The sequence below is a fragment of the Chiloscyllium plagiosum genome, chromosome 2 (genome assembly GCF_004010195.1).
Source record: "Chiloscyllium plagiosum isolate BGI_BamShark_2017 chromosome 2, ASM401019v2, whole genome shotgun sequence".
Taxonomy (NCBI): domain Eukaryota; kingdom Metazoa; phylum Chordata; class Chondrichthyes; order Orectolobiformes; family Hemiscylliidae; genus Chiloscyllium; species Chiloscyllium plagiosum.
Window position 1 is genome coordinate 118,013,286 of NC_057711.1, and position 18,900 is coordinate 118,032,185.

An 18,900-nucleotide genomic window follows, 5' to 3' on the forward strand; every position below is an offset into this window, starting at 1 on the left:
AACTAGTCCAATTTGCCTGTATTTGGCCCATATCACTCTAAACCCTTCCTATTCATGTATTCTGCATTGATATACAAACTTTAACACCTTCAGGACATTCCAATGCTTTTTATGGCCTAAGTAGTACTGTAGACGTGTAGCTGGTGATGCAATATTACAAATACATTGGCCAAACTATGCACCACAAGATCTCATTGACAGCAATGTGATGATGAGCAATGAATATTGTGCTTTGGTGACAGCGACTGGAAAGTTGACAGTCACCCCAGAAACTCTGCTCTCCTTTGGATCATGAGACAGAAATGTTAACATTCAGCTAAAATACTCAGTAGTAGACTCGCCAACTTTAAGGGCATTTAAATGGTCATTGGATAAACGTATGGATGAAAATGGAATAGTGTAGGATAGATGGGCTTCAGATAGGTTCCACAGGTTAGCACAATATTAGTGCCAAAGAGCCTGTACTGTGCTGTAATGTTCTATGTGCTATGTAACACAGGGAAGGTGGGATCAGGTGTGCTCAATATTTCATTAGCAGAATATCACCTGTTAACAACTCAACAATTTTTTAATTCTCCCATCAAGTGTCAACATAGATTACATGTTGAAGGTTTGCTGGGAACCTTTATTGCACAACCAGTTGAATTAGAAGAGAAGATATCAACTAATGCACTGAAATATTTGCATGCTATAATCCTGATCTTATGGCTAATACAAAGGGGATTTGTTTTTCCATGTGCATATATGTCAATGTGGTCAGTAATGTTCAAAGCTTAATAATTAAGTTTTTAATGCAGCTGTCTTTGAGCATGCACAAGCTAAATTAACCCATAGAAATCAGAGTCACATGACAGCAATTGTTTTCCTATCCTTCAGTTGAGATTTAAACTGAGTCAGGAGGGAGTTGTCCTGGAAGTTTTCAGTAATGACTCTGGAGTCTGTGAAATTTCGTGACATGAGGTCCAACATGACACGAGGAAACCTCCGTATACTGGTTACCAAATACCAAACTCCCACCCCTCCCCTTGGCTGATGAGTCAGTCTCTCTCCATGTTAAAAGCTGCTTGAAGGAAGCATTGAACGTGTCAGGGACACAGATGTACTTTGGATGGAGATTTCAAAGTCCACCATCAAGAATGGCTTCACAACACCGCTACTGACAGAGTTGGCCAAGTTCTAAAATAAATTGTTGGGTCTGGAGTAGGTAGTGAGAAAACTAATAAGAGAGAAAAGCATACTTGACCTCATCCTCACCAACATGCCAGCTGCAGATGCATCTGTCCATGACAACATTGGATAGAATGGCCTCCACACAGATCTTGTAGAGACAGTCTAATCTTCACATTGAGAAAATCCTACATTGTATTGTGTAGTACAATAACAAAATGAACAGATCTAGCAACTCAAGCCTTGGCATTCATGATGCATTGTGGACCATTAGCAGCAGCAGAATTGTATTCAGCACACAATCTGAAAGCTTATTATCCCACATATCTTCCAATTTACCATTACCATCAAGCCAGGGGACATGTAAGGAGCATTACCAGGCATACCTGAAAATGAGGTGTCAACCTGGTAAAGCTAAAATACAAGGCCTGCTTGTATGCCAAGCAACAAACACAACCAACAGGTCAGATTTAAGCTCTGGAGTTCTGCCACATCCAAACAAGCATCATGGTGGACAATCAAACAAGTCATTAGGGACAAATAATCCATCATTAATGATGGGGGAGCTTCCACATTTATGTTCAAATCTCTAGAATGAGACTTGAGCCCACAACCTTCTACTGCAGGGGTAAGAACGCTTCCCACTGAACCACAGCTTATTTTTTGATAAAACAGCTGAGGAAAATAATTGATCACTTTTTAGAGTGAGAGCATCTGACCACAATTAACAGTCTATACTATTGTCTCTCAACTCCATATGCAGGGATATTAGACATTTGGCAGCTTTTAGTTTAAGTGTGCATCTGGTTTACAACTTAAGTTCTGACTTGAAATTCATTGAATTGCTGTGAGCCAGTACGGAAGCCTCAATTAAAAGACTTTAAACTATTCCCAATGGAGACACTATGCAAAGCATTGTAGTCCTGGGAAGATTATCTGTTCTCAGGGAGGGAAAGAGGTAGGAAATATAATATTTTCTACCTGGGTAATCCTAAAATAAGCATTGCTGATGTTTAGAGGGAGACTATAATTCAAACTATGGCTCTCAGCTGAGTGGAGAACAGAGCATAGTGGACAACGAACTGTAAGAAATAAAATGAGAATTTCAAAATGAGAAGTCAATGAAATATGAACATGAAAATAACTTAAACATAAAAATGAAACATGAAATAAATCAACTTTAGTTTTTGTTGAGGTGCAGATGGTATAGATTTATCCCTTCTGTCAATACTGTCCCTTCCTTTTTTCAAAACAGTAAGCTATGTCCATGTGGTCAGTTCCGATGTCAAAGTTCTAAATCTCCAAGGATTTTGCCATGTTAAATTACATTTGGTTTTATATGGAAACCTATTCATTCAGAGTTAAATTCATATTGTGACATATATTTGTTAACAGTGAGAACTCAAACCTGACCTATACTCTTGTCTTTTCAGGGAAAGCACTCTTTAGCCAACAGTGAACATTTAAAAAGAGAATTAAACTGCATATGGAATACTCTGCTAAGAATTTTATCATTTATAATGCTGTTACTACTTTTTATCACTGTGGAATAAATTATCAACAATGCAAATCAAACTTCTGATTGCTTTAAGATGCAGTCTAACATGAAAGGTAGAGTCCAAGATCCATGATAGCTGTCATCGTGGTGCTGGTAAGGTCCTTGCAAAACTGTTTGTGTATTGTTCGTGCATTCATTAAATACCTGGATGAGGCTATAACTGACATTAATATGTATTGATGGAATTGCAGCAATTACTGTTAGAGGTGACAACATTTGTAATCACCCTCCTTGCAATGGGCTCAGATCAGACTAATTGTATGAGAACAGTGGTGGATGTTCCAAAAGCCTTGAATTGAGGTGCCCCGGAGGGAATTATGTAGAAACAGCTGCCAGTCCAGAAACAACAATCACCTTTAAAAATTCCTTCTGATGTTTCTTTGCAGTAGAATCTCTTGATTCACCAAGGTGGCCTGGCCTCAGAGAAGATGCAGTGCAGATTCACCAGAATAATACAGGGGCTGAAAACACATGAGGCTTACATTCCGTCAATTACAGAAGATTAAGGACTGATCTAATTGAGGTAGTTAAGATGATTAAAGGAGTTGATAGGTTAGATGCATAGAAACTATTTCCTCTGTTGATGGAGTCCAGAACAAGGGGCCATAACCTTAAAATTAGAAAGAGGTTGTTCAGGATTGATGTTGGAAAACGCTTCTACATATAAAAGTTAGTGGAAATCTCGAGCTCTTGCCCCAGAAAACTGAGGGTCAACTGAACATTTCAAAACAGAAGTTGTTAAAATTTTGTTGGTTAAGGTATTGTGGGTCTAAAGTGAGCAAATGGAGTTAAGCTACATATCAGCAGTGATCTAATGGAACAGGCCTAAGGGGCTGAATTGCTTTCTTTTATTCCTGAGTTCCCAGGATCACAAGTGATTAGATTCTTGTCAAACTGTTAATCCTGCCCAGGGAATAAAGACTGATGCTTACCTTTTATGCTTTCCAGAGTGAACTGTTTTCAAATTTCCACTGAATTCGATCCATTAACAAGGTAGAATTCAATGCAGTATTCTCAAATATCGAACGTATGAAGTATTCTGAAGAGAAGTTTCGTACTTTCAGCAAACTCCTCCAGTCATCAATGTTTGAATTAATTTTTTAGTACTTTCTAGTTCCAGGACCCTTACTTGCTTATCTTTGGTCAATCAATCCCACAAATTTTGGATGATGCTTTTAGTTTTGAGACATCAAGTTGCAGAACTTGGCTTTCCCTTGAAATTGAATTGCTCTTGTAAAGTGACCCAGAGAAGAAAATGTATATTTTTCATGTTGTCTGCTGTTTCATTTAGATGTTTACAAAATTACAAATGCTCCTCAAGAAGTTACAATGAAACAAAAAATATATGGAAAACTTCTTAAATCAGCAAGTATTCCCCTACTGCAGGTGAGGTTATATTAGATTTCCACTGCAGCTGAGAAGAAATTAAACTTAATATTTGAAAGTTCAAAATCACACAACACTAGGTTATAGTCCAACAGGGTTATTTGAAAGTTCAAGCATTCGGAGTGCTGCTCCTTCGTCAGGTAGCTGGTGGGGCAGGATCATAGGACACAGAATTTATAATAAGACCTTTTATTATAAATTATCTGTTCTATGCTCCTGCCACTCTAGCTACCTGGAAAATGAGCAGCACTCTGAAAGCTTGTGCTTCCAAATAAACCTGTTGGACTATAACCTGGTGTTGTGTGATTTTGAACTTTGTCCACCCCAGTCCAACACCTGCAGCTCCACATCACTAGTATTTGAAGGAAGTATTGAATTCTATTTTGTTTCAAGAATTAGGGAAAGTTCATTTCCACTTACCCCATCAATCAAATCAGCATTTTGGATATTGGGTAGAGTTAACTAATTAGTGAACTGTAAAGCCAAAGTGCTCTATTTACATTTTATTAGACAACTGCTTGGGTTTCCAGTTCCTGTAGGAACATCAAAACATGAGGAGACGATTTGACCCCTCCGGCCTGTTCCATCCTTCAGTGAGATTATGGAACATCTGCATTATAATTCCATATCTCCTTCTAACCTCACCTAAATCCTCGCCTCACAAAAATCTGTTATTCTCAGATTTAAAATGATTAAATAAGCAAATTAATTAAAGGACACTTTTTGTTGGATATCGCTGTACAGATCTACTACCCCTTGGCAATGGAAGTGTTTCCTAACTTCTCTCAGAGTAGCTTGGCTCTTATTTGTCATGTTGTCCTAAAATTCTTACTATTTAACCTCTTTCACAATCCTTAAGTCTCAAATAAATCACTCGTGTACCTTAATAATCAAGGGAATGTAAGATTATATCATCTGATCTCTCCTCATTGGCACTATATGGTTTGAGTGGATGTGTTATATCACAATTCTGATTTGTATTTCAGGTGTTTTTCCAAGTCAAAGCACAGAAATGCGTTTTCATCTATGGTGTTTATAAGGGACAATGTTTGTTGCCCATGTTTTCTAAGAGTGGCTGTTGTCAGGGCTCCTGTTTTCTGTGATAAGGATGTGGAGAGGCTGGTGAAGGCAAGGTTCAGGCATAAGGTTCTCTACTCTTCAGATGGCAATCATGTCTTTAACAGTATAGTGGAAGAAGTAGCTGGACATGGATGAGTTGGACAGAAAGGTTTGTTTCTGTGCTGTATATTTCTATGACTCTATGTTTCCACATAGGAGAGAAGCAAAACTGGACATCAAGAATTCCAGTAGGGAATTTGGAAGAAATGCCTTTACCCAGACAGTGATACTACTACAGGGAGTAATTGAAGTGAACAAAGGTCAACTACAATCAGTCCATGTTTAACAGGGTTGCCTTGTCATTTAGCTAATTGTCGAGCATTCCATAGCTTCCTTCTGTACCAACACAATTCTGTGATTCTATTAACCTTTTATCCTTTATTTCTGATATTCTTCTGTTTGTTTCGCTGGAACTTACTGTGTACACGTTGGACTGCAGCCAAGAAGTAACAAAAATCTTGGGATAGGAGAGCTGCAAAGAACTCATTGGAATTGTAACCTGGAAAAGTACTTAAGGCCAGGTATGATTCTGGGTCCAGGACAACATCCTGAGTTGGGTAAGTGAGGAAGGAATGCCAGAGGTGAGGCTTGCTTGGGGAATGGAGTCCTGAAGCTCGATTGGGGGCTATTCCCTGTCACCCACTTCACATCCCCACCCTAATCCTCATCCATCTGCTCTCCAGCCAAGCCAGCTCACCCTGTCTGGTTGCTGGTCTCACAAATGACCTAACCTCCCCACCCTACCGCCCTTCCTGCTCTTCATCTAGCAGCCCACCTGTCTCCCTTTCCCCTCCCTTAAACAGTCAACTGTCCCTATTTGATTTCCTCAGAGTTGGTTACCCTGAGTAAATAGAATAGATTCATTTAAGGAGAATGTTGAAACAAGAGGGTGAAGTGAGAGGGTTTAGATAAAGAAAGATGAAAGGAGGCTGAAGTGGGGCAAAAATCATTGGGCTGAATGGCTGTTTCTGTGCTGCATCCTTTCTAATGGAAATAAACGTGGTTAACATAATTTGAAAGGGCCTGGCTGAGTATCAGTGATCTTATCCAGACAGCAACAGTGGGAAAGTTTTCTTCATTTTTTCTTCACTGAACAGAGCCCTGCCACACCATATTATTGCCCCCCCCCCCCCCCCATACATCTTCCCAATTCTTCCTTCCCTCATTGCACGTGTTGCAACATGACACTTTACCACACCCCATTCTGCTTGTAGTCAGAGGTAGTACTGTACTGCTCTCAGAGGTGGAACATGCAGCAACATAATGTGACAAATGCAAGTTTGTTTCCTTTACTCCATGTGATCGCCCCGTGAAACAGGTTTGGATGAACATTGCCTCCAAATTCTAATTTGGGAATTTCTGGTGTTAGAATAAATGGCGTGTGAAATAAAATCTTACAGTAACATGCCACTGTTATTATCACGCTGAGTTTGTTAGTACAACATGAGCAGAGAACATATTTTGCACTGCTAAGTGTAATCAATATATTGCCACAACTGGAAACATCCTTGAAAGTGTACAGATGTGTAAGAGGCTGCAATTTCAATAAGATATCAAACTGACCAGATGACATAGAAACAGATACATTAATTATTTAGTCACCACTTGCTGCTGCAAATCAGCAAAATGTTTGTTTGCTTGTGCTTGCATTTCAATAGCAACTTCCATGACCTGAAGACATCACAAAGCATTTTGCAGACAATGAATTGTACTTTTTGTTGTAATGTCAGAAATGCAGCAACCAGTTTGCACAGTAAGGTACCAAAACAACAGTGCAATAATTAGAGGCAATCTGTTCTTTAGCAATTTATTTTAAAGATATATGTTGTCCAGACCACTAGGGAAAACTCCCTGACTCTTTTTGTTAAATGGCAACACTGGATCTTTTGGATCCACTTGAGCGAGCAGTCAGGATTTTGCTCTGACACTGCAGCACTCCCTCAGTACCACAATTAAGGGTCAGCCTGAATTTTATGCTTTGGTGTCAGGAATGGGATTGAAACACACTAACTAACACATGGTGGGAAAGTGCTGCCCATTGAACCATGATTGACACCCTTATACCTCTTTGCTGGTCAGTGGAACAACTTAAGCTTTAAAAACACATTCCTAGGGAAGGTCAGGATACAAACAACCATAAATTTGCTGTATGTGAAACCTGCTCATTCTTGACTCCCTGTGCCAAGCTATTGTGCAAATATTCCAATGGGGAAATCAGCACTGTGGTGAACTCTAAACAGATCATAAACAAATTGTGAGCACTGGTCAATTAATTAGCAAATTGCCTTACTTTCTGGTCAAGATCCCAGTATTTGATTTTTTTGAGAAGTTCCACTTTGCATTTTGAATGAATTAAAATTAAGTGTGACTGAAGTTCCTACTCCACCTCATTTTTTCCTAGAACTTCAAAAATGTGACATTCCTTATCTTTTGCATACTTATGTTCCTATTGACATAACAAGCAAAAGTCCTTACCACTTAAAGGTGCATTCTCAAATTACTCTCTTTCCTATTCCTGACTGCTTTCCACTATGGATTTTGACCCCTCTATGGGTTACAACAGCATAAAGAGTAGGTACGTTATTTGCATAATGGTATAAAATGGTCCTTGTAATAACGTGGGATAATTTAATATTAAAGTAAACCAAAACCTAATGGACTACAGCAGTGGCGGCATAGTAGGGTTATTGTTAGACTAGTCATCCACACACTTAGGCAATGTTCTGTGCTTGAGTTTGAATTCCAGCATGGCAGATGGTGGAATTTGAATTTGATAAAAATCTGATGATAACCATTCAACAACTGTTCACTAATAGGGAATCCTTTAGGGAATAAAATCTGTTATCCTTTCCTCGTCTGGCTACATGTGACTCCAGATCCACAAGAAGCTCTTAACTATTCTCTGAAATGGCTGAGCAAGTGATTCCATTCTTCCAACTGCTCAAAAACCTCACAAAAGGAATGAAACCGGATGGACCATCTGGCACTGGAAATGACAAAGGCAAGAACAGCCTGGTCAACTCTGCTAGACTCGACTTGCAATAGGTGGTGACAGAATCAACAAGAGGGAAAAGCTTCTTGACTTCATTCTTAACAATCTGCCTCCCAGAGATGCATCTGTCTGTGACAGTATTGATAGCAGTGACTACTGTGCAATCTTTACGGAGATGACGTTCTGTCTTCACATTGAGGATAATGCTCTGTCATGTTGTGTGGCACTATAACGGTGCTAAATGGGAGACTTCGAATAGATTGAACAACTCAAGACTGGGCATCCATGAGATGCTGTGGCCATCAACGGCAGAAGAATCGTACTCTAACACAATCTGCACCATCATGGTCTGGCCACCATGACCCACTCTACCATGACCATCGAGCCAGGGGATTAAACCTGGTCCAATGAAGAGTGCAGGAGACAATACTAGGAGCAGTCCCAGATACAGTCCTTTCTTCTGTTACATGTGTTTCGACAACGTGAATTGGTTGTAACGCGATTGAATAGGTGAACACTATTTGTAAAACACAAACGTTTGCATATGTGTGTTGGCTATTACTCGATTCCATCCCCAACATTTTAAGTGTCGCAGTGCACAGAGAAATACAATGTTTACGCTAACAGAGTCTCCGCATCAATATCACATGTTCAGTTGACTTGCGTGTTTTGTTGGTGAAGTGCTTTTTGAGAGGTACTCTGTGATTTTCATTTTTTGTTTGCAAATGTTGCTATGTTACCCACAAATATGGGACGACAAAGTGACAAGGACATTTACAAGAAGAATCCTGGTGATGAAATTGTGGGTGGTGAATGTAAATGAAAGCTATGACACTTGAAGGGAAGCTAGGAGAGTACAGCCAAAGGAATTTGAGGAGATAGAGTGGTTTCTAAGTGTGAGAATGAAAAGTGGGATCAACTTTCTCACCATAAAAGAGAAAGTCTTATGAATTTATGAAGAACTAAAGAAAAATGCTGAAAATCCTGTTGAAGTGCTGCTTGAGTCCCATTGTGAAGACCTCTCTACAGCTGATCTTCAACAACTTGTTGCTGAGGGGGAAATGGAAGCTGGAGATGAAGAAGATGAAGTCCAGAATGTAGCACCTTGAGAGCTTTCCACTTCTCTTTTGTCTTCTATCCTGAGGGAAGCTGAGAAGCTGTTGCAGCTCTTAGAAGTCAATGGTTACAATGCAGAATGCAGCAGGATAGCATTTTGTGGAATAAAAAATTATTTGGCACCCTATGAACAGCTTATTTATAAAAGAAGAAAAATGGCAAAGCAACAAAAACTAGATGTCTCTTTTAAGCCAATCCCTAAGGAACAGTCAGAAGACAATGAACTATAGCCGTACACTTCTGGATTAACTATTTTTCGTTCTAACCCTGCAACCACACCTGCACCTGAAGGTGATGTTGATGTTGACCCTCAGTCCTGTCTTAATAAATCAACAACCTCAAAACCATACCCGCCCTCCCAAGTTATCTTCAAATGTTTTCAAGGTAAAGTGTTACATTTACTGCATTATTTCATTATCAGATATAAACTGAACACGTATTGAAACTGTGCTATCCTTTGTGTTCAGTTAACAACAACATTTGTTTCGGTTTTGAGTAATATTTTTGGTGGTCTGCCCCAACCCTTTTTTTTCCATGAGCCCTGTTATTTTTATTGTGTCATTTTCTACAGCACAAGATTGCACAAGAACGCAACTATCGTGTTATAGCAGAACGTACTGAAAATCTAAAAAAAGTGTCAACCTCGTGAAGTTACGACATATTTATATGCCAAACCCCCTAAGCCACAAGTGATAGCCAGGACTAAATGGTTTTACCACAAACTAATCAGATGTTTGCAGTCCTGCCACTCCAGTCATGGACAGTGGTGGACAATTAAACAACTAACTGGTGAAAGGTTCCATAAATACCCCCACCTCAATGATGGGAGAGCCAAGTGCATTTGCGCAAAAGATGAGGCTGAAGCATTTGCAGTAGTTTTCAGCCAGAAGTGCTGAGTGGATGATTCATCTTAACATCCTTTGAGCTCCCCAACATCCCAGATACCAGTTTGCAGCCAATTCGATTCTCGCCCTGTCATACCAAAACAAATGAAGGCACTGGATGCTGTAAAGACTATGGATGCTGACAACCTTCTCGCAATATTACAGAAGACTTTTATTCCAGAACTGACCACACCTCTAACCAAGCTGTTCCCGTGCAGCTACAACACTGGCATCTACCCAACAATGTGAAAAATTGCTCAAGTATGTCCTGTACACAAAAAAGCAGGAAAAGTCCAACCCAGCCAATTATCACCTAATCGGTCTGCTCATGATGATAAGCAAAGTGATAAAGGTGTCATCAACGGTGCTATCAAGTAGCACCTGCTCAGCAATAAACTGCTCAGTGATATCCACTCAGCTCCTGACCTCATTATAGCATTGGCTCAAAGATGGACAGAAAAAGCTGAATTCCAAAGGTGAGGTGTGAAAGTCTGCCCTTGACCAAATGTGGTATCAAGGTGACCGAGCAAAATGTGATTCAATAGGAAATCAAGGAAAAGATTGCCTGCTAATTGGAATGATAACTGGCACAAAGGAAGATGATTGTGGTTGTTGCTGTCAGTCATCTCAGCTCCAGGACATCTCTGCATGAGTTCCTCAGGATAGTGTTCTCGGCCCAACCATCTTCAACTGCTTCATCAATGACTTTCTCTCCATCATAAGGTCAGAAGTGGAGATGTTTGCTGATGATTGCACAATGTTCAGCACAATTCATGACTCCTCAGATACTGATATAGTCCATATTCAAATACCACAAACCTGGATGTTTTCAGGCTGATAAGTGGCAAGTAACATTCACGCAAAACAAGTGCCAGGCAATGACCATCTCCATCAACAAACAATCTAACCATTGCTCATTGAATTTCAATGGCATTAACAGACAATCTAACCATTGTTGAATACCCCACTGCCAACACCTTGGGGATTTACCAGCAACTAGAAACTGAATTTAGCTAGCCATGCATATACTGAGGCTACAAAAGCAAAGCAGAAGTTAAGAATCACACAGCAAGTAACTCATCTCCACAGAGCCTGTGCATCATCTGCATGGCACAGGTCAGCAATGTGGTCAAATACTTTCCACTTGCCTGGATGAGTACAATGCCAATAACATTCAAGAAGCTTGACACTATCCAGGACAAAGCAGCCTGCTAAATTGGCCAAAATTAAAATCACACACCAGGTTATAGTCTAACAGGTTTATTTGGAAGCACTAGCTTTCAGAGCACTGTTCCTTCATCAGGTAGCTTGTGGGGCAGAGTCATTAGACACAGAATTTCTAGCACAAGATAATAGTGTCATGCAACTAATACAGTATATTGAGCAAACCTAGATTGCTGTTAAGTATTTCATCTTTAAGAATGGGTTGAGGGTTCGATTCATTAATATGTAAATCCTAGAACTTCTTTCAAGTCACATTCCAGAGATAACTTAAGGTTTTATAAAAAAAAGGGACATCTTAGCTAAGACATTGCATTAAAGGTATGAATTTAGAGTCTTTAAAGGTAGAGAATTTAGGTATGAATGTATCCCAACCTTGAGTCAAACTGATTCTATTTCCAAAGTAGGAATTTACAAAATGTCACATGGATTGACGACTTGCATTGAGTGCCTGCAACAAATTGGCAACACTTCCACAAAAAAGTCACTCTCTCCACCACCAATAATCAGTCACAGCAGTGTGTATACCATCGACAAGATACACAGCAGAAAGTTTCCAAGGACTACTTCCATCTAGAAGAACTGGGTAACAGCTACATCGGAACACCAGCAAGTGCAAGATCTCCTCAAAGCCAATTGCATCCTGGCTTGGAAATATTTAACCATTCCTTTACTGTGCTGGGTCAAAATCCTGGAACATCTTCTAAAAAGGCATGGTGAATCTACTTACATCAAGAAGGTAGATCACCACCACCTTCTCAAGGGCAACTATGGATAGGTAACAGCGATGACCACGTCCCATAAATATATTTATTAAAAAACCAAAACTACAGATGATGCATGGAGTAAACTGTTCTGGTCTCATGATGGTTACAAAACAAATTCTACACAGGCACTGGGAAAATGCAATGAAACATTTCAAAAGTTATTAAAGGTAATAGTTTTGACAGAGTTAATCTTGAAGTTGTTTTGGGCTCCATCCAATCTGGTGATGTCACACAGCTTCTGGTGGAGAAGTAGGCATTCTTGCTCAAGATCATGATGGAAACAGATGTATCATCTCTGACTCCTGAAAGAATTAAGAAATTATATTTAACTAATCAATGCAAATTATACCTATTATGCAATAAACAGCCTTTAGCTATGCAAAACAAACGTGTCTCCTTATTAACATGCTGTACCACTGATAGAAAAGACAGGTCCTTAGACTCAGCATAGAAAGGAGGATTGGTGGCAGCACTATGCCTAACCACCTCGACCATAATATAACATGGTGATCAATGGGGTGCATTGTCATTGAAACATGTCAACGTAACAAGGGTGGAAAGAATCCATTTAACCCAGACAAAAAAATTCTGAAGACAAGTGAGTTTACTACTTCAAATATGTTAGTGAAGATGTGGACAGTCAGTCAGCTTGTAAACAGTTGTAACTTGTAAACAGTTAGTCATAATCATGGAGGTAAAAACAATGACTGCAGATGCTGGAAACCAGATTCTGGATTAGTGGTGCTGGAAGAGCACAGCAGTTCAGGCAGCATCCAAGGAGCTTTAAATTGACGTTTCGGGCAAAAGCCCTTCATCCCCCGAAATGTCGATTTCAAAGCTCCTTGGATGCTGCCTGAACTGCTGTGCTCTTCCAGCACCACTAATCCAGAGTCATAATCATGGGAACAGCAACAGTATGAAAGCAGCAGAAGTACACCCTCACCTCAGAACTATCAACAGGCACAAAGAAAATAATGTAGGTTAGTGTAATAATTCAGGAAACCCAACTAGAAAGGATCACCGTTTATTGGTGAACATCAAAATAGAGACACCACTGATGGCTAGTCTCAGCCTGGGACAGACTGTTCTGGGTCTGCTTTATTATATTTCACTAATCAACTTGTTCAAGGATGCTATTACACGTCTCTGGCACAGACAGGACCTGAACTTAGGTGTCCTGGCTCAGAGTTAGGGACACTACCACTGTGCCACAAGAGCTCAGGGTCTGCTTTGTTTTCTTTTCTTTATATCTGGAAGAGTTATTACATGCAACCAAACAGCACAGTGCTTTTCCCACCATCAAATCACTGTGGCATTTTTGCCAACTACAGTACCCCAACAGTCACCCATATAGTCAATTAGGTATTTATATGCAAATACCTTCTTCATTCCTGAAGAAGGGCTTATGCCCGAAATGTCGATTCTCCTGTTCCTTTGATGCTGCCTGACCTGCTGCGCTTTTCCAGCAACACATTTTTAAGCTCTGATCTCCAGCATTCTGCAGTCCTCACTTTCTCCTATTTACATGCAAAGCCTAATAAGGGAAATGTAAACCATCAGAAGTTAGGGAGGGATGGGGAGAATGGGAAGGAGTGGGGTCTCCTCATTAACGGAATTTGAAGCTTTATTGGAAGAATATTTTACAAAAACAGAACTTAAAAGCTTGGAAACACAAATATTACTGCAGCATTGTGGTATTACAAAAGCTTTTCATCTTTAAGACAACAGAATTATTTAATGCAAGACTACAAGCTTGAAGACTATTGCATAATCTGTCATATACACTATTGTATTCAGCAGGCCAAGAAGGCAGATTCTGAAGGGTAAATGTCAGCATGGTGGAGAAACAAAGCTGCATAGGCTCAGGCAATACCGAGCAATGACAAAATCATGTTATATCTTTAAAATTACAAGTCACTTCCAGAGAGTGCGAAGGAAGAAGACACAATTTCAAGGCAGCAAAAAGCCAAATTATAACTCATACAAAAAGACTAGCTCCAGTGGAAAGAGAATCCAGATTGGATGATGTACCTTCATTAGAAAAGATACATGAGTCAATCCTAGGGGAAATCAATGATGTGGATGATTCAAGTTTCATAGGCCTGTTTATGGCAAAGGATATCCAAATAAGTTTAAGGTTTATACAGGTGCAAGCATTGCTATCCTTTCGGACTAAATACCATGGATAAAGATAGAAAAGTTAAAGTCAATTAAGAGTCAGATTTGCATGAACAAAATGACAAAGAGATATATACTACATTATGAAAGCCAAACTAATATGCATACATTCAGGACATAGGCAAGAAAAAGAAATTACCTGGCCTGAAAATCAAGGATACAATAAAAAGAAAACACCTCTTTAAAACAAAAACTAATTGCCAGTTTGAGAAATTCAGGATATTGCAAAAAAGAAATTACTTGTTTTAACAATGTGGCTTACTTCCATGGTGTACTTTCACAAGATTAAAGGCATTCCAGGATGATATACTGAATCAATTAACCAATTTAGCAGGAAGCATTCTCTGTAAATGGAATTCAGGAAATTAAAGGTCCTCTGGATACATTAATGGCCTACCTACAAGATTAAACAGGAATGATATCTCCCATACAGAACATCCACAAAATATTTTTTTTAATTAATAGGATGAGGCCTATCCCTAATTGTCCAGAGTGTAGTTAAGAGTCAACCACATGACAGATTTGAACATGGGCCTTTGAATCAACAGTCCAGCGATAATGCCAATAGGCCATTACCTCCTCAAGGTGATTCTCCAGCAGAAAATCGGTTCACAGTGCAAATGAAGTCAAGATCAGAATCAAGATTAACAGCTCTCAAGTAAAAACCTAGTCATCTTCCATGTTAGAAGCATTTGTATTCTGGAAGAAATGTGAAACCTCTAGACCACCTTTATTTGTGAAGTCAATCAGTTGGGGGGGCATTTGGGTACTGGTAAATGTAAAGTAGTTGTATAGATGAATGCATAAATATTAAGTGGAAACAACTTTTGGGGTTTTTTTTTTATAGGTTAATGTTTCTGAAAGAGTTAATGCTGAAGTTAGTTTGGGCTCCACCCATTCTGAAGATGTCACATGGAGGATTAGCTAATTTGTGTGAGACCGACCTGGGCGTATATATCATCATTGGCTTCTGATAGTCTTAAGTCATTATGTATAACTAATCAATGTGACTTGTACCTATTGCTGTCATGCAATAAACTGCCTCCTGTTCAGTAAGACTCTTATTTATCTTCCACATTGGTCTATCTTATATCACTGATATTAGACAGGCCCTTAGACTCAGCATACAAAGGATGAATGATGACAGCACAATACATCAAACACCCAGCTACCAACTCAGCAAATACCAGCACATTATAGATATTATAATTATGAGGAAAGACCAAATATACTAATACTCTTTTCTAGCAAAGAAAACACAGAGAGGGGATCTAACGCATGTCTTTAAAATCACAAAGAGATTCAATACAGTGGGGGGAGGAGTGAGTGGGATAGGAGGTTGTGTACCAAAATCAGAGACCATTAATTGTAATAGTCAGTAATAAATCCAATTGGGATTTCAGGAGAAACCTCTCTACTTGAATGATGGTGAGACTGGGATTCATTACCACAGGAGTGTTTGATCTGAATAGAATCAATGTATTTAAGGAAATAATTTAGTAAAACCCTTACAGAGAATGGAATTTGCCCCCCCCCGGTTGAGATGAAGAGAGTGGGAGGAGGTTCATGTGGTTCACACCAGAATGAACTAATTGGGCCAAATGGCTTGTTTATATTTTGTAAACACAATGTAATTATGAGGAGGAAACGTACGGTGATAACTATGTTTCAGAGTTCCTGAGATTCCTCAGGATGTGACCTTGAAGTGATGCCAAGCTTCCTGCGTCCAGTGTTTATCCAGCCAGAGTTTGTGAGTCCATGGGAAAGCATATAACTTGCATGAGGCAGATGAATACTTACCTCATATAGGGGGCATGAAAGTTATGGGAAACGGGGCAGGTTCATTTAACCCCTATCAGGCTTCTTTGCCTCCATGTAAATATTATTTGTAAAATTTGAGAATATTTTTGGAGGTGTAAATCTAATTCTTGATTCACTCAAGTTACCTGATCTTGAATGACTCACCACAGCAAAAATGCTTTCCTTAATGAACAATGTGGGAGCAATGCAATAACTTATTTCCAAGTTAGCATGGTGAGTGGTTTGGAAGGAAACCTGCAGGTCGGTGGTGGTCATCCCATGAATCTACCATCCTTTGTCCTTTTAGATGGTTGTGGTCATGGGTTTGGGAAGTGCTGTCCTAGAAGCCATTCTATCAATGTGTGGCGATTACATCAAATATAATAAATATTTGAAAAGTAAGAAACTCCTCATGTTTATTGAGTTGCAACTGGTAATTTTTGAAATCTTACAAAACGTTGGGAAGACCTTCATTATTTTTCATGTTGAAAAGGTTTCTTGGTAGCAATTCTTCTTAGTTAAGTAGAGAAGAATATGAAAGCTAGCACTATTAGACACATAATGAAATATAAAATAATTTTTTTTAGCTTTGCACAGGTCTCTTATTTATCCCTAATTTATTTATGTCTCCACTGCAATTGTCTGATTTGGTTGCTAAATCCTTGAATCCACCTCTTTTATTCCCCAAGTTCTTGGCATGGTCTTCCTGGTTAGAATTAAGGGCCATGACATAGAATGGGAGGAGAAAGTGAGGTCTGCAGATGCTGGAGATCAGAGCTGAAAATGTGTTGCTGGAACAGTGCAGAAGGTCAGGCAGCATCCAGGGAACAGGAGAATCGATGTTTCGGGCTGGATGCTGCCTGACCTGCTGCGCTGTTCCAGCAACACATTTTCAGCCATGACATAGAATGACTTGTCATAACCTTCCTTATCAAATGGGCATCCATTTATGGAGAAAAGGGTGGCAAATTTCATGATAGCTTTCTGACTTTCCTTTGTATTTTAGATTAGATTCCCTACAATGTGGAAACAGGCCCTTCAGCCCAACCAGTCCACACCGACCCTTCGAAGGGCAACCCACTCCCCCTTGACAAATGCACCTAACACTATGGGCAATTTAGCATGGCCAATTCACCTGACCTGCATATCTTTGGATTGTGGGAGGAAACCCACACAGACACAGGGAGAATGTGCAAACTCCACACAGTCGCCCAAGATCGAACCTGGGACCCTGGTGCTGTGAGGCAGCAGTGTTAACCACTGAGCCACGATGCCGCCCAGTGTTGTACCCTTTGAGAAACATTTACATTCCAGGTTTCCACACAAATAATTCTGAGCTCAAGGCCATGTCCATTTAATATAAGCAGTTGCCCAGCACAAATTAATATCATTTACACATAAAAGGTAAATTTCAAATGGAATGCTTTCCACTTATTGAAAGCAAGTGAATGATGAAAGTGCACTGCTAATGTAGAAATACACAGTCATAAAAGTCAAGACAGAGAGTTCCACAAATTGAGAGCCTGTAAACGTGAAATTAAAAACAACAATGAAATAACTGTCTTAATAGTTCTTACATGGATCAGTGAAAGAAAAGAGGGATTCACAAATTACTCAGACCAATAGTTAGCAGTGTAGCTTTTTTAAAGAGTGCAAAATTAAGATCTCATGATCAAAGGATGCTTGTGATCAATTCTAAAATAGTCGTAGGCTTTCAAAAGCATTCATTTTTCCCAATTGGGACAAAATTAATTGTAAGATCATTTAATATTGGGCAGAAGACAGTTCTGTGTCTTTAATCAGTTACTTAGAACTCAAGCTATTTGCCATTAATGACATATGTCTTAGTATTCAAATTGCATTTTATTTCAAAATCATCTTTTATATAATATTCACAGCTGGATGTAGCAATGGGTCATTAGACAGTAGTTGATTATTTGGTTGGTTTGTAGTAGAACTCCAGTTTGAATTTTATCTGAATATGACAGCTGGCAAACGTAGCTGTATCACTAAGGTTTAGCAGAACTACTTTGATTGTGTAATTCTTTATATACGCATAATTTTTTTTAAAAAATCCTTTTTTTTATGTAAAGCCAAGATCAGTTTTAAAGTGTTAGTTCTTAAGAAATCGTGACTGTCAAAATCAAGAGCGTGGGAGGACTAATAGCTAAGAAAAACAGCATTAGCATCTTTATCTTAACATGGTAAGGATTCTTATTGGATCCTAATCCTGCAGATTGGATTAGTGAAACAAGGTGACACTATCAGAAGGAAGCTGTTGTTTTTAAACATATCTTTTTCCTAATCAACATTTTCAGAGATGCTCTGACTTGAACCGAGGCCTCCTAGCTCAGAGGTTGGGACACTACCACTGGACCACAAGAGCTTTGTCTGTTTATCAGATACATTTCACCTGACAGATGTTCACCAGCCCATTAATCATATTCTTATTCTTCAAAGCAGGATGTGCAGGTCAAAGGAAGTGATATATGCAGCAACAAGTTCTTTGGGGGATGCCATGAGAGATACCAGAGGGAGACTGCCACCTTATCCAAGAGCAAGTCAAATCTAGGAAATTAAGAGAAATGTAGGAAAATTGAACTGTTCCATAAAGTCAGGGTAGGGTTTTGAAGGGTAAAGTTTCTGAGAGGAAAGAAATTAAAGCAGACAAGATGACAGCAGAGGGAATTCCAGAAAGAGTAAAAAGGATAA